Source organism: Nipponia nippon, unplaced genomic scaffold (genome assembly GCF_047370975.1).
Source record: "Nipponia nippon isolate SJK-2023a ecotype South Korea unplaced genomic scaffold, ASM4737097v1 scaffold_14, whole genome shotgun sequence".
Classification (NCBI taxonomy): Eukaryota; Metazoa; Chordata; class Aves; order Pelecaniformes; family Threskiornithidae; genus Nipponia; species Nipponia nippon.
This window is the reverse complement of record NW_028262330.1, coordinates 500,588-512,809: the sequence shown is the minus strand read 5'-3', so window position 1 is coordinate 512,809 and position 12,222 is coordinate 500,588. Positions and strand designations below refer to the sequence as shown.

Sequence of the window (12,222 nt, the reverse complement as noted above, 5' to 3'; positions counted from 1 at the left end):
GACAAGCACATCGGCTTTCTTTCCAGGCAGTCCCCAAGAAGTTGTATTCTCCTCCTAAAAGCAGCATGGCAGTTAGAGTTTGTTGATTTATTTGCTGTTTCACCCCAGCATCGCCGCACGGCTGCCCTGGCTGGTTCTCCAGCCATGGTCCCCATCAGGGCTGCAGCACAGGGTGTTACAGAGGATTTCAGCAGAGAGGGTAGCACAAGTGCCAACAGGTTGTGTTTAAGGTAAAAAAAAGGGAAGGAGACCAGGAGCACTGCAATGCTCGTAGCAACAGCTATGAGCAGAGAGGGGTGTACTGGACCCTTTACAGCCCAACGCCGATTAGCCCCAGCATCCAGCCTGCCCATCCCCAGCACCAAGACCCCAGGACAGACCAAACCCTGCTGCTCTGTCCCCTGTCCTTCATCAAGCTCAAAAAAACCCCACCAATTTGTGATTTTTTTGAAATTCCAGCAGCTGTTGCAGCAGATCACCTTTCCTCACGAGCACACACAACCCAGCTGCACAGGGACTAGCACAAGGACGCAGGGCTGCTTTTGCTGGGCATGAGAAGCCAGTTTGAAACCGCCCATTACAGGGCTGACGGAAATGATCCCACGTTGTCACGGGGGCTAATTAAGCTCCTAAGACAGCAGATCTAGACTGTCTCAGCACCCGCGTCTGCCAGCAGCCCCCCTCCTTGGGTGCTACGGAAACAGGAATTAAGCAGTGATGAATGCAGTATTAATTAATTAAGAGAAAACTCACATGAAGGGGGTGGGAGGCAGGGGGTGTTTACGCTGTGGAAATTACCCAAGGAGGGGCTGCTATAAATTTGTTTCTTATTGGTTTTGCTCACCAGAAGGCACCAGGAAGGACCTGCATGCCCAGGCAGTGAGACCAACCCGCCAGCATCTGGTGCAGTGGCAGCCCTGGTGCTGGAGCCACCGACCCTCCATCACTAAGACGCATGGGGCAAGAGGATCTCTCAAAAAAAGGAGAAGGGAGCGGAAGAGGCATCTGTGGCTCTGCACCGCCATCTTCTTCCACTGCGGAGGCCGAATACAAAATCAATTTTGCACACTCCAAAATGGCTGTTCAGGAAGGTTTTTTGCTCTGGAGAGGTTAATGGGGAAGCTCAAAGCAGCTGATGCCGGGGGACACTACTTTTCAGTTTGCATATTGAGATTGTTCACACACATGATTAGCTAATATATTAAGCTTCTTAAACAAAAAAGATGGCAAAGCACATTGCTTAGCTTTGATTTGCATTCCCCACCCAGTCTCCTTCACTGTACACCACCCAGAGAAGAGGAAGGACTTGAGCATCATTACAGGCAGATGGGTCCTGAAGAAGGGAAACAAATGGTTAAGAACCAATAAATGACTGTGGTAGCCAGTGCTATTTGGCACATCCAGCCTCCCCACAGGGCTGGGCTGGCACATCAGCTAAAAGCTACAGTTCCTATCATGCAAATGCCTGGGGTAGCTCAACATGCTCCGAGATGAATTTTGGGTGGCTACTCAGCAGCCCAGGCTGGACGGACCCTGATGACGGGACCTCCATGGGAAACTCGTTTTACTAAGCCTGGCTTGGCCACACTTCTTTACTCCTTTTTCCCTGCTACAGGGGTAATCCCTCCATAGCTGGGCATCACAGCAGCTGCTGCACCAGCAACTTGGCTGTTATTCTTTCCTTCAAGTGCCTCTCTCTCACCCGGGGTGTGTTACTTATATAACATCTTTTAACATCAACTTTTTCAACATGCTTTTTTTTCCTTTAATTACTTGCATTTAAAATAAAAATGCCAACCTATGTGAGTGACTGTCCTCATTACAGTTCCAGTCCTCCAACTAATTAATGTCTGTTATCTTTGGCTTATACACCAGGATGCCTAAATCCAAAATACACAAGACTGCCAAGTTACTTTGCAAACAGAAATGCTTGCCTTGAAATAAGAACCACATTATCCAACTTACTTCTATGCAATATTACCATAACCCTTACTTTCAAGGTCTTAGACTTCAGAGGAGAACTCATCCAGCTCAAAAGAGAGTGCTAAGAAATCAAAGAGGAAACCCAGAGAAAAACAAAGAGAAAAGAAAGATCTCCAAAAGAAACACACACACCAAGTGCAAGGCATGCTTTCTACCCACGTTCTTACACTCACAAAAGCTACGTGGGAAAGAATGAGTCTGTTTAAGAAAAACCTCCCAGCAGCTCCCAAGCAGGCTCTTCTCCAGCCCAGGGAGAAGGAAAGTGAGCTGGCTACAACATCCCTCAATCACACCAGTAAACACCTTCCTTTATGGTGTTATGTTACTGTAGTGCACATCAGAGAAGCCTGTACAGGAAAAAAATAAAGCCAGAAGTCTCAGGAGCGCTTATTTAGCAAGGTGACAAATAAAAGAGACATACCAAGGTATACAAAAGAACTGTCAGGGTAGAAAGGTGGGTACGGTACTCCTGTAAGCCACCCCAGTAGCGCCCAATTGTCAATGCTTTCAGCACATCTGAAAGCAGCAGGTTTAGAACTGATTAAAAAAGGAAAAGCTTTATGTAAACATAATGCATAATTAACCCGAGAAACACACTCACAGAAGACGTTATTGAGGTCATGAGAGCATTAGAGACACAGAAACAACTCCATCGGTATATGAAGGATGAGAACATTCACTGTTAAATTATTTGAATACTCACCTAATGCAAAGGATAAAACCTGCTGTGTCCTAACTGGGACAAGCCTCCCTTCCAGGGAGATTATAGGAGGTTTCTCACATCTTCCTCCAAAGCATTTGATGTCGATGACCAGAAAGAAGAGCCTGGGCTGGACAAGCCCCTCTCTCAGGCTTTCTGTCCAGGTCAGGTCTCTAGCAGATATTATAGGAAGGACTTTCCTGCTCTCCTGTGGGCACTATAGTGGGAACACTGAGGTCTGCATGAGTTACCCTCAGCTGCCGTTGCACTTAGTTGAGAAAACCAGCCCTTACAGGAATGATTAATCTCACCCCAAGTGCAATCAGGTGAATTGTTCTTGTGAGGCACCAGTCCCAGTGTGATCCAGCACCACGAGTTGCCCCAGGCAGCACATGTGGATGGGAGATGCATCGGGGTACTCCAGCCTAGGGACTACACCAAGCTGTGCTTCCGATGCCCCTCCCTGAAACCAGTGGGCTGTAGGGCTTTGGGTATTTTTAAGCCTTTACAAGTCTGGGCAAGGATGTGTAGAAGTCTCCCTCTCTCCTTTTTCACCAACTCCTCCCACATCCCTCTCAAAGCCCTGCAGTTTCCTTTGCCCCTTCCCTGACTTAACATCACTGTCAAGGTTTCACAGTGCAGAGGCACCTTTCAGACCCTCCCAGCTCTCCTGACTGGTGCTTGGGATTCCAAGGTCTCAAAGATCTTCCTGATGCTAATTAAAATAAAAAAAGGAAAGCCTCCCATTTGCCAAGGTCTGCAAGCAAAAAACCCACAGGCCTTGCCCTCCTCTCCATTCCTGGCTTGCTTACAACTGTAGCAGCTGTTTCACATTTCCCACTTTTAAAAACTCACATTAAATCAAGATCTCTCTTGCCAAAATCCAGCAAGACACAGACTTCATGAAACATTTCAGAGGGACCAAGAGCTGCCTTTCCCCAAGCTGCTCCTCTCTCAGCAGACCATGATTTAAATACCTTAGGCTCTGTTTGGAGAAAGCCAACGATGGTACCGGCAGCATGCATCCAGCCAGCCAAGCGTGGCTCTGCACATCCAGTTTTGCTCTCATTGCTCTGCACCCAAATGTCCCACGTGCACAGCACCTGCTTGGTATCACTACAGCACCCCAGAGGGGTTTGTTGCAATGGACTTACCCAGGATGAGCCCCTGCGTCCCTGCCTACCCTTGGGCAATATCTTCGATGCTTCTAGCACACACAACTAGGGGCACTGCCCTAGCACCGAAGGGTCTCTGTGGGGCAGTGCCAGGCTCTGTCTTCCTGTTCCAAGCAATCCAAAACAATAAAACAGGATTTCCAAATAGTCAATTCTACAGCTAATTCCATAATATTTTTGATATAAGCAGCTTGGGCTCCTTGTATTTGCAGGAAGCAAATATTTTAGAGCCCAAGGCTTCTCTTGCTGAAGTGCCTCTCTGCTCTTCAAGGTCTAGAAAGGCTCACTTGGGAAGGCGGGATGCTATCAGACCACCAGACTCCAGGAGAAATTAAAACACCAGGTGTCACAAGACTCCTGACGAATACAGCAGCAGCAACAATGATGCAGAACATGTTCAGGGCCAGGTGAAATCAAAAGCCTGATCCAAGCTCAGCTTTACGTTGGGTTCATCCCACTGCACGGCACAGACCTGTCTGCTCCAACAGGACAAGGCAGGTGGACTCCCCTACTTTCCTCAAAGGCCTCAAGGACTTGATTATTCCAGCTATTCAGTTCATTTAAACCCTCAGCTCCATACAGATCAGGTGCCAGACCTTGGCATGGGAAGGCAGCAGCCCTGCAGCTGTGGGACCTGGCATGAAGGGGCACTTGGACAGTGCAAGCCCCGGGAATCACTGGCTCATGGACCTGCAGTGATTATGGCAGTCGAGGTATATCCTTAAAAGCCTCCAGGAAAGCTGGGTTTCTATCTGTTGCCATTAACCATTGGAGTCTGAACTTTCAGGGCAGGAAATGAAAGCCTGGAGCAACCTGGTCCTTCAAACTGGCAAGTGTGCCAAGTCCAGCAAAAGCAGAGCATTTGTCATGCATTTCAGCATTGCTTCCTTCATCCTCTCTTACACTGAGCCACATTTAATGAGGCTTTGTGGGACAGCTGTCACCCAAACATCCGTCCAAGTACCATGGAAGAGGGACAATGGGACATGGTTTAGTGGTGGACTTGGCAGTGATAGGTTAACAGTTGGACTCGATGATCTTAAGGGTCTTTTCCAACCTTAACAATTCTAAGAGCCCTGACAAGAACAACATCCGATGTCCCTCCATTTTATTGAAAGGGAAAAGTGACTGCTGGTGGCAGCCCAGAGCCTCTCCGAAATGCAGTTCCCCCACCTATCAAATAACAAGAAAAAACAACCATTCTTCAGCTCACAGAGGTGCTATAACTCAATACCTCACATTTGCAACATTCCTTGGCAACCCCTGATAAAATCATTAGCACTGGAAGGGATGTGAGGCCACACTCTGCCACCTCACTCTGTCCATACGCAGCGAGTTACTGCCACCAGATTGCTCAACATGCAAGACAAAATAAAATTTAACTTTAAATTGCTTTATGTTGCTTTTGAAATGACATCTTACATGCTTGCTGGACAGGGAGGGCTATGCTGTCATCAGGTCACCATGAAGATCTGATTCCCTAGAGGGACATTTCTTCCTTTTTTTTAGAAAAAAAGTAACATCGCAAAGACACTTGGAGACATTTTTCCTTGTTCACATGGAGAAAAACTTGCAATCTCAGGCTTATTGCATGACACAGAAGTGTCATTCATCTTTAGAACTTGGAAACAAGCAAGGAAAAAAAAAGTAATATTTCATGTTTCTGGCATGGCTTAAGCTGGCTTCATACAGAAGGACTGATTTCCCAGACCCCAGGACATTTCAGGTTTCACACCATCTGCCCACAGGTAAACCTGAGCCTTAGTAACCCCCCATGAGATGGTGTGTCACCCTGCCCGGACCTCACCAGCTTGCTCCAGGATGGTTTCAGCATGTTGAACCCTCATAGTTGGAAACATCTTTGGATCTCCAATAATCTCTCTGGTTTCGGCTCTGCTGGTGTATTGCTTTGGTGGAGATCTACACCTTCCTCTCACAGATCTATCAATCCACATGCACAACATCCCTGGCACAACTGCTGATGCCCCTAAGCACCCCACGGGAAAAAGCCCATCCCTCTCCAGGGCTCTGGTCCTGCAAGCACCCTGGATGGCCAGCTCATCTCCACAGGGATGTGGAATTGCCAAAGCAAACTGACAATCCAGCTTTGGAGAGCTGCCAGAAGTCAGCTGCTCCTGACTTGAACAAACCCAAGGAGCACAGAAATCTTACCCAAATAACAAACGCCCATTTTCCTGGCTCGGTGTCAGCACTCCAGGCTGCTCCCCAGATTTAGACCAGCTCCCTCTAAACATCTCTGCCCTTCTCCCCTCCTTTCTTTTTGAGCATATAGAGCTTGCCCCTCTTTTGCAGATAATTTCCCTTAGACCTGTTGATTCCTCACCCATCAAACTTAAATTTACCTTATCCAGGTTGCAGCCAAGACCTAGTACCAGTGACCGTCCATGTTGCTGGCAGATCATTTCTGTTTCAGTAACCCCATGCTGCCAGCCCTACACTGAATTTCCTTCCCGTGTCAGTTCAGCACAGAAGAACGAACTCAACATCCCACATTCAAAACACAGATTGCTGGGTGACGGATGCACATGAGAAGTCCTGCAGGATGACAGGGAATCAATATCTAGACTCGGGCTTGACAGGGATGGCACTACCCAAGAGACAAAGACTTTTTGTGTTCACCTGTGCCTAGAGATGACCATTCTCATTTACATCTCTAAACACAGCACTTTTTTCTCCTGAGCATCATATGGCCTTTACAAATTAAGGGTCAGGTTGTTCCAGCTCAGGGCCATGCTGCTGCTATTCTTTCAGAGGCATTTTACACCCAGAGCTTTGGCAAAACCCACTGCTCAGTGCATCCTCTCTGGACTGTACCCATTAGCCAGCCACACAGCAGAGCATCCAACAGGGAACAGGAGGGAGGACTCGGGGAGGATCTCTCCTCCATGTGAAATAGAAGCACTGCTAAAGCAGCCTCCCATCAAACGAGAACTTGCCGATCCACTGGGTCCTTGTTCCTTCATCAGAGGATCTTAAACTCGACAAGATCAAGAGCCCTTTCATTGCTCGTTCATGAAAGCCAGGAGGAAGCTGCAGATATACTATGAGCACTTAGGAGGAAAAACATTACAACATCTAACAGCACTTTAAATTATTTAGATACAAACTTGCCTGTAATAATATTTTGGTTAATCTCTTAGTTGCAGATCTTGAAACTCTTGAACCTGCCTCAGGCTACTGTCAGCAGCACTTCATTTAACACTGCTTATTGGGAATAACTGCTATTTCCCACTGTAACCTCCAAACCTCTTAAAGTCTCTCTCATTGCTTTGCCCAAATATACTTGCCTTGAGGATACAAAAGGTTTTTTCTCACTAAGAACTGTTAAGATGATTTGAACAAGCTGAATCAGAAGAGACCGTTTCTCAGGCAAAGCAGCCGAAGTTCAAAATACCTTCCCCTCGATATTTAAGGTGTGATTCTTTTTTGCACATTTACTTGGATTATGAAATCGAAGGGCTGCGCTTTGATCACTCCTCACGAGCAAAGGAGTTGAAGGGACGGGTGTGTGTTCATCCTCCCAGAGAGCTGCTTGGGGTCAACTGCCCCTCCCTGCACCGGGGGAAGAGCCCACCTCCCCTGCTGGCCCCGGGATGCAGAGACCATCACTGCTCTGCCATGACTGTGTTTAAAGCTCTTTGTGGAGACTGGTGCGGGGGTTTAGCACCACCAATGCAGCGCTTGGGTTTTAAGCTCCACCAGGTTTTTATTTTAAGAGGATGCAGATCCATGGTGGGTGCTGAGCTCTGCAGTGCCCAGGCACTGCTCCAGCCCATCAGCCCTAGTTAGTGCTCACCCACCCCAGCTTGGCTCCATTTAACAGGCTTAATTTAAACATAACCATTCGCATTGCGGGCCGTTGGACCCTAGACATACACAGCAACAACTATATTGATAAGCTGTCACAAACCCAATAACTGATGGGAAATACAGTAACCCTGAAGCAGGGGTGATGACCGCCCTGTCCTGATGAAAGAGGGAACAGCATTAAGCAACCACACATTTCGTTCCCAAGCAGCAACCACACGTCCCAGGTAAAAGCAGCAGCAGCAGAGCAAACAGAGGTACAAGAGCCCTCCAAGCACATCTTTTAGATATGGTATTTTTAGCTATAATACAGGATTTTCCAGCCCAGTCATCTCTGCAGGTTTGCAGCCCCCATCAATAGTGCAACTTCAGTTACCATCTTCTCTCTGCTCAGTGGGAAAAAGTCTGGCCACTAAGTAGTTTTGACCCACGTGGTTCAGGACACGAAGAAATAGGGGACCGTGACCCCAAAGAAAAGGGAACAGGCTCACACCATACTGGCTCAGAGCATGCACAGACCTAACTTGGGACCAGCTTCTGTTCCCACCAACATGCCTGAGGAAGTACTCCAGCAGTAAGGGATCACAGCTTGCAGGAACTTAGAGACAAACTTTCCCATCCATCCAGGCCAGGTTTTACACAGAAGTTTTAATTAAAAAAAAAAAAAAAAAAGAAATATGTATATATAAGGTGTGCTTAAATAAAAGTGTGATTGTGTGGGCTCTGGCTGCTAAAGGACCCTGTCTACCATATACATATACCCTGAAAACCACCACTTAATCCAGTCTCTGCCAAACTATAACCAGCACAGCAAGAATTAGCATGCTACCTGCAAAGCTAAATTTCTATCAAATGTAGAATGCTCAGCTTTGGCACACCACAGTCCCTGGAAACCTGCAGAGGTCTAAACTGTGTTGTTCCAGCCAGTGCTTGAAGCCTCTTTTTCCCTCTGCGTCTCCCTGTTCTCTGCTTCTGCTCTAGAGCTAACCCTTAGTGTGAGTTCAAGATGCAGATAAGAAATATTCCTCTAGATTTAAAACAAACACCTATTTCCCTTTCCCCCTAAATATCCCACTTTGCATAATCAAAGCCAAACACTCAAAAAACACTTCATTCCTACTCAAGGCAAAGCATTTGTAATGCAGGCCTGGGCTTTTGGAGAAAGCTGGGCCATAGTGCAAAAAATAACATTTATATTTAAAGAAGAATAAAAACTCACTGAACCTACTTCTCCATGCATAGCAGCTCCTGACCACAGCTCCAGCTCTCGCAGAAGGTACCAGCAGCACAGAGCCATTTTAGATACTCCGGGTCAGAGCAAAGCTTCCTACCTAACATGGCCTCAGGCCCATCACTCCTGATAGCAAACAGCTGCTGCTTTTAAGCCCTCAGGAGAGTTTAGGAGTGGAGCACCTGCACCAGCAGCTGATAGCACTTACTGCTCTTCAATTAAGCTAATTTTGCACCAGGAGGAGAGACAACTGTGCAACCACTTGACAGACCACCTCCAGTTCCTTGGTTCTTGCATTATGACAATAAGATGCAGGCAGGTACCAGCACTTGCTGCAGCACCCAGAGATGCCACAGTGCCCAGCAAAGCCTGTCCATGCCTGCAACGGGAGCAGGGAAGCATCACAGCGGCCCTGCAAGCACAGGAGGCTCCTAGAAGAAGTCTCTGGGCACCTTTACCATAGCACACCTATTATTTTTGTGGTCTGTCTCTCTAGCAAACCTTAGACAGCCCAGCGTGCTTTATAGCAATGCAGGACCACTCACTTTGTTGTCCTACAAAACAAGTTGCACGTACTCCAAAGCTGACATTTATGATTTAGCACACTGCCCAGGCTGACAATAGCAAAAAACCCTGTTTAAATCAGCTTTCTTCTGTAGCAAGAAGCAGTAAGAGTGTGGCGTGCTCTGCTAAAAATAACAAAGATGCCAGATTGAAGTAGGGTTAGGTGGCAAGACCAGAGCCTCCAAACCAGTCGGAAGTGTCCCAGCTATGGCTGCCAACACAACCTCAAATCTGCCCACTCCTCCTCCACACCAGACTGCAGAAGTGCTCAGAAAAGGAAACATCAAGCATCTGCCCCACATCTTTTCCGCCACAGGGCTGAAAATGGGCCTGGTGCCTCTGTCTACATGTGCTGGTGGAGACAAGCTATTGCAGCCAGCCCTGGGGGAGAAGAACAGAGGGACATGGCGGGTGCCAGCGGGCGAGGGGTTTCTGTTTGGGTGCAGAAGGCACCTCCAAGGTGCTACCCCTGGTCTTACGTTCACCCATGGACGGGTCCCTCGGAGGCAGCTATGCTCAACATCCATAAATCTTTATAGCGGGATGGCTGGGCATTAGAGATGCTCATTCAGCCTCTTTCCAAATACTTTGTATCTTCATCCATCAGTTGGCTTTCTCCTCTGCTAGATAAGCTCCCTTCCATTTTGGAGAGTTTCAGAAGTCATTTGCAGACATCTCAGCTTGCTCAATATTATTATTAAAATTCCTTATTAAAAATTGCTAATGATAGGGTTTTAGACTCTTGGCCATACATCCACTTTCTGTTCTAGTATAAATTTTAATCTATCTTCCCTCTTCCTTCTAGTCAAGTCTTTGAAAAAAACCTACTGGAATAAAAAGGAAAGCACCAAATAATTGAAAGGAGCAGCTAAAAACAGAAGAGAAGGAAAGCTGAAAAAAGTTATGATGATTGAAGTTCAATAGAATTGGAGAAAAGAAGGAAAAATTCCAATTTTTAATGAAATAGATGACGAAAAAGGCCTTTTTCAGCTAAGAGTTTTTAATATGAAAAATGTCACCAGGCTGTAATTATGATGCAGGCCTATTGCACTACCCTGCGCTGTGTCTCATTTGTGCAGATAAATTGGGCCCGCAGTTCTGCCTAGCTAAGTACTTTGCAAGAAAATCCCATTGACAATTCCCCCAGTGTGCTGGGACTGTGCTAGCACACCACGCTGAACGTCTGCATGAGTTTTCACTGGTACACAGCGGCAGAACCCTTTGGTGAGAGCTGTTTTCCCACCCAGGTCAGGCTCCCACCTCCACGGGCTGGCCCAGAAACATCACCCCGCTTCACTGTCCTTGTTTTTGTTGGCTGGAGGTGCATTTTCCCCTGTCCCTTTATCCTTATGCTAAATCTTTTCAGCTGATGTTTTCGAAGCCTAACCAATAAAATGTTGAAACCAACAAAATTACTTGTGGGAAAAAGTTTTCTAAAAAAGAGAGAAAGCATAAAAGATGATAGTTTACAGAAAGCTATGAGCAGAAAATGGGAGGTTAGCTTTGAGCTGCTCATGCAGACAAAGCTCTAACAATCTATTCTCACCATAATAATGAGCACATACATGATTAATGAAAATATTTATCCTCGTAACCCACTGCAGCAAGTTAATATTTAATCCAAAGTCCATGTGAAAGCCCAGCCTCTCCTGGTTCCTCACCTACCTCCTGAACTCTGCGAACTGACCCGAGATTTGGCTCTTTGGGGCTCATCTAAGAACCACACTGGCTTTTTCTGGCTTTCTCCATAAGTACCACACCTTTTGATCCCATAACCGCTGTCACTTGGGACCTACAAGGTTTCTTAGATAATCCCAGTGAGCCGGTGCTTTGTAACTCATCTCACTTTGATATTCAAGGCAGAGCTGGACAGCCCACACATGAAAAGACAGCCTTCCCTTTCTTCCCAGGCTTAATTTCATCTGCAAATTAAACAGATTGAGACAGATATTTACAGAGGAATGCCCTTATCCTCCCAGGAGGGCTGTGGAGTCTCCAATGTGTAATTTTGCTTCAGGAATATGATTTTAATCTTGACTTTCTTCTGAGGCTGGTGGCAGAAGAGAAGGGCAGGGAAGAGGGATCACTGGCGGCGGTGCTCACCAAGTGCTCCTTTGCTCCCCCAGCAATTTAAGCTTAAGGCTAATGTGGTATAATACCGTGTGGATGTACACGAAGGGACTAAGGTTCTTTCTGCTTCCCTGTCATTGTCATCTGCAAAGCTGTTTCAGGACACGGTTCTTAAAAGGCTGTAATTTTTACTTTAAAAAAAAAAACCACACCAAAACAAACAGGGTCTGGAAACTTTGCAAGCAAGAGCGTTCAGCTGTGACTTACCAAAAAAACCCCCAACAAGCAAGTTTTAAAAATGGTGTACGGATTAAAATAACTGCTAAGCCCTGGGTCTTGATGATTCTTTTTGACAAGGAGCTCACACACAGTCAACCATCTCCCCATATCCTATCCCCTCCATCCCACACTGTCACTGTGGGTGGTCTCCAGCACCAAAACACTACAGAAAAGAAACGTTTTGGCTTATATGGTTTTCAGAGAAGCCCCAGAGGGGAGGATAAAGGACAAAATGTATCAGTCTTCCTATGGCCTGACTCCTTCTGAAATCAGGTCTTGCTGCTATCGCTTAGAGCTATGGCAGAGCAGCAATTCTTGCCTGCTGTTGACACTGCGAAAGCCCCCCCAAAAGGTTGGTCTGCCATCCCACAGCCCGGCTGAGCCCGAGGGAT

The 12,222-nt window shown here is 46.8% G+C and overlaps 1 long non-coding RNA gene across 1 annotated transcript in view; it reads right to left on the bottom strand.

The window, feature by feature from the left end:
* LOC148056380 (uncharacterized) overlaps positions 1 to 9,014 on the bottom strand; it is a 174,388-nt gene extending 165,374 nt beyond the window's left edge. Inside the window, exon 1 of the long non-coding RNA XR_015703130.1 lies at positions 8,915 to 9,014. This is a non-coding gene — a long non-coding RNA (uncharacterized LOC148056380). The remainder of the gene's footprint in view (positions 1 to 8,914) is intronic.
* Positions 9,015 to 12,222: the final 3,208 nt, after the last annotated feature.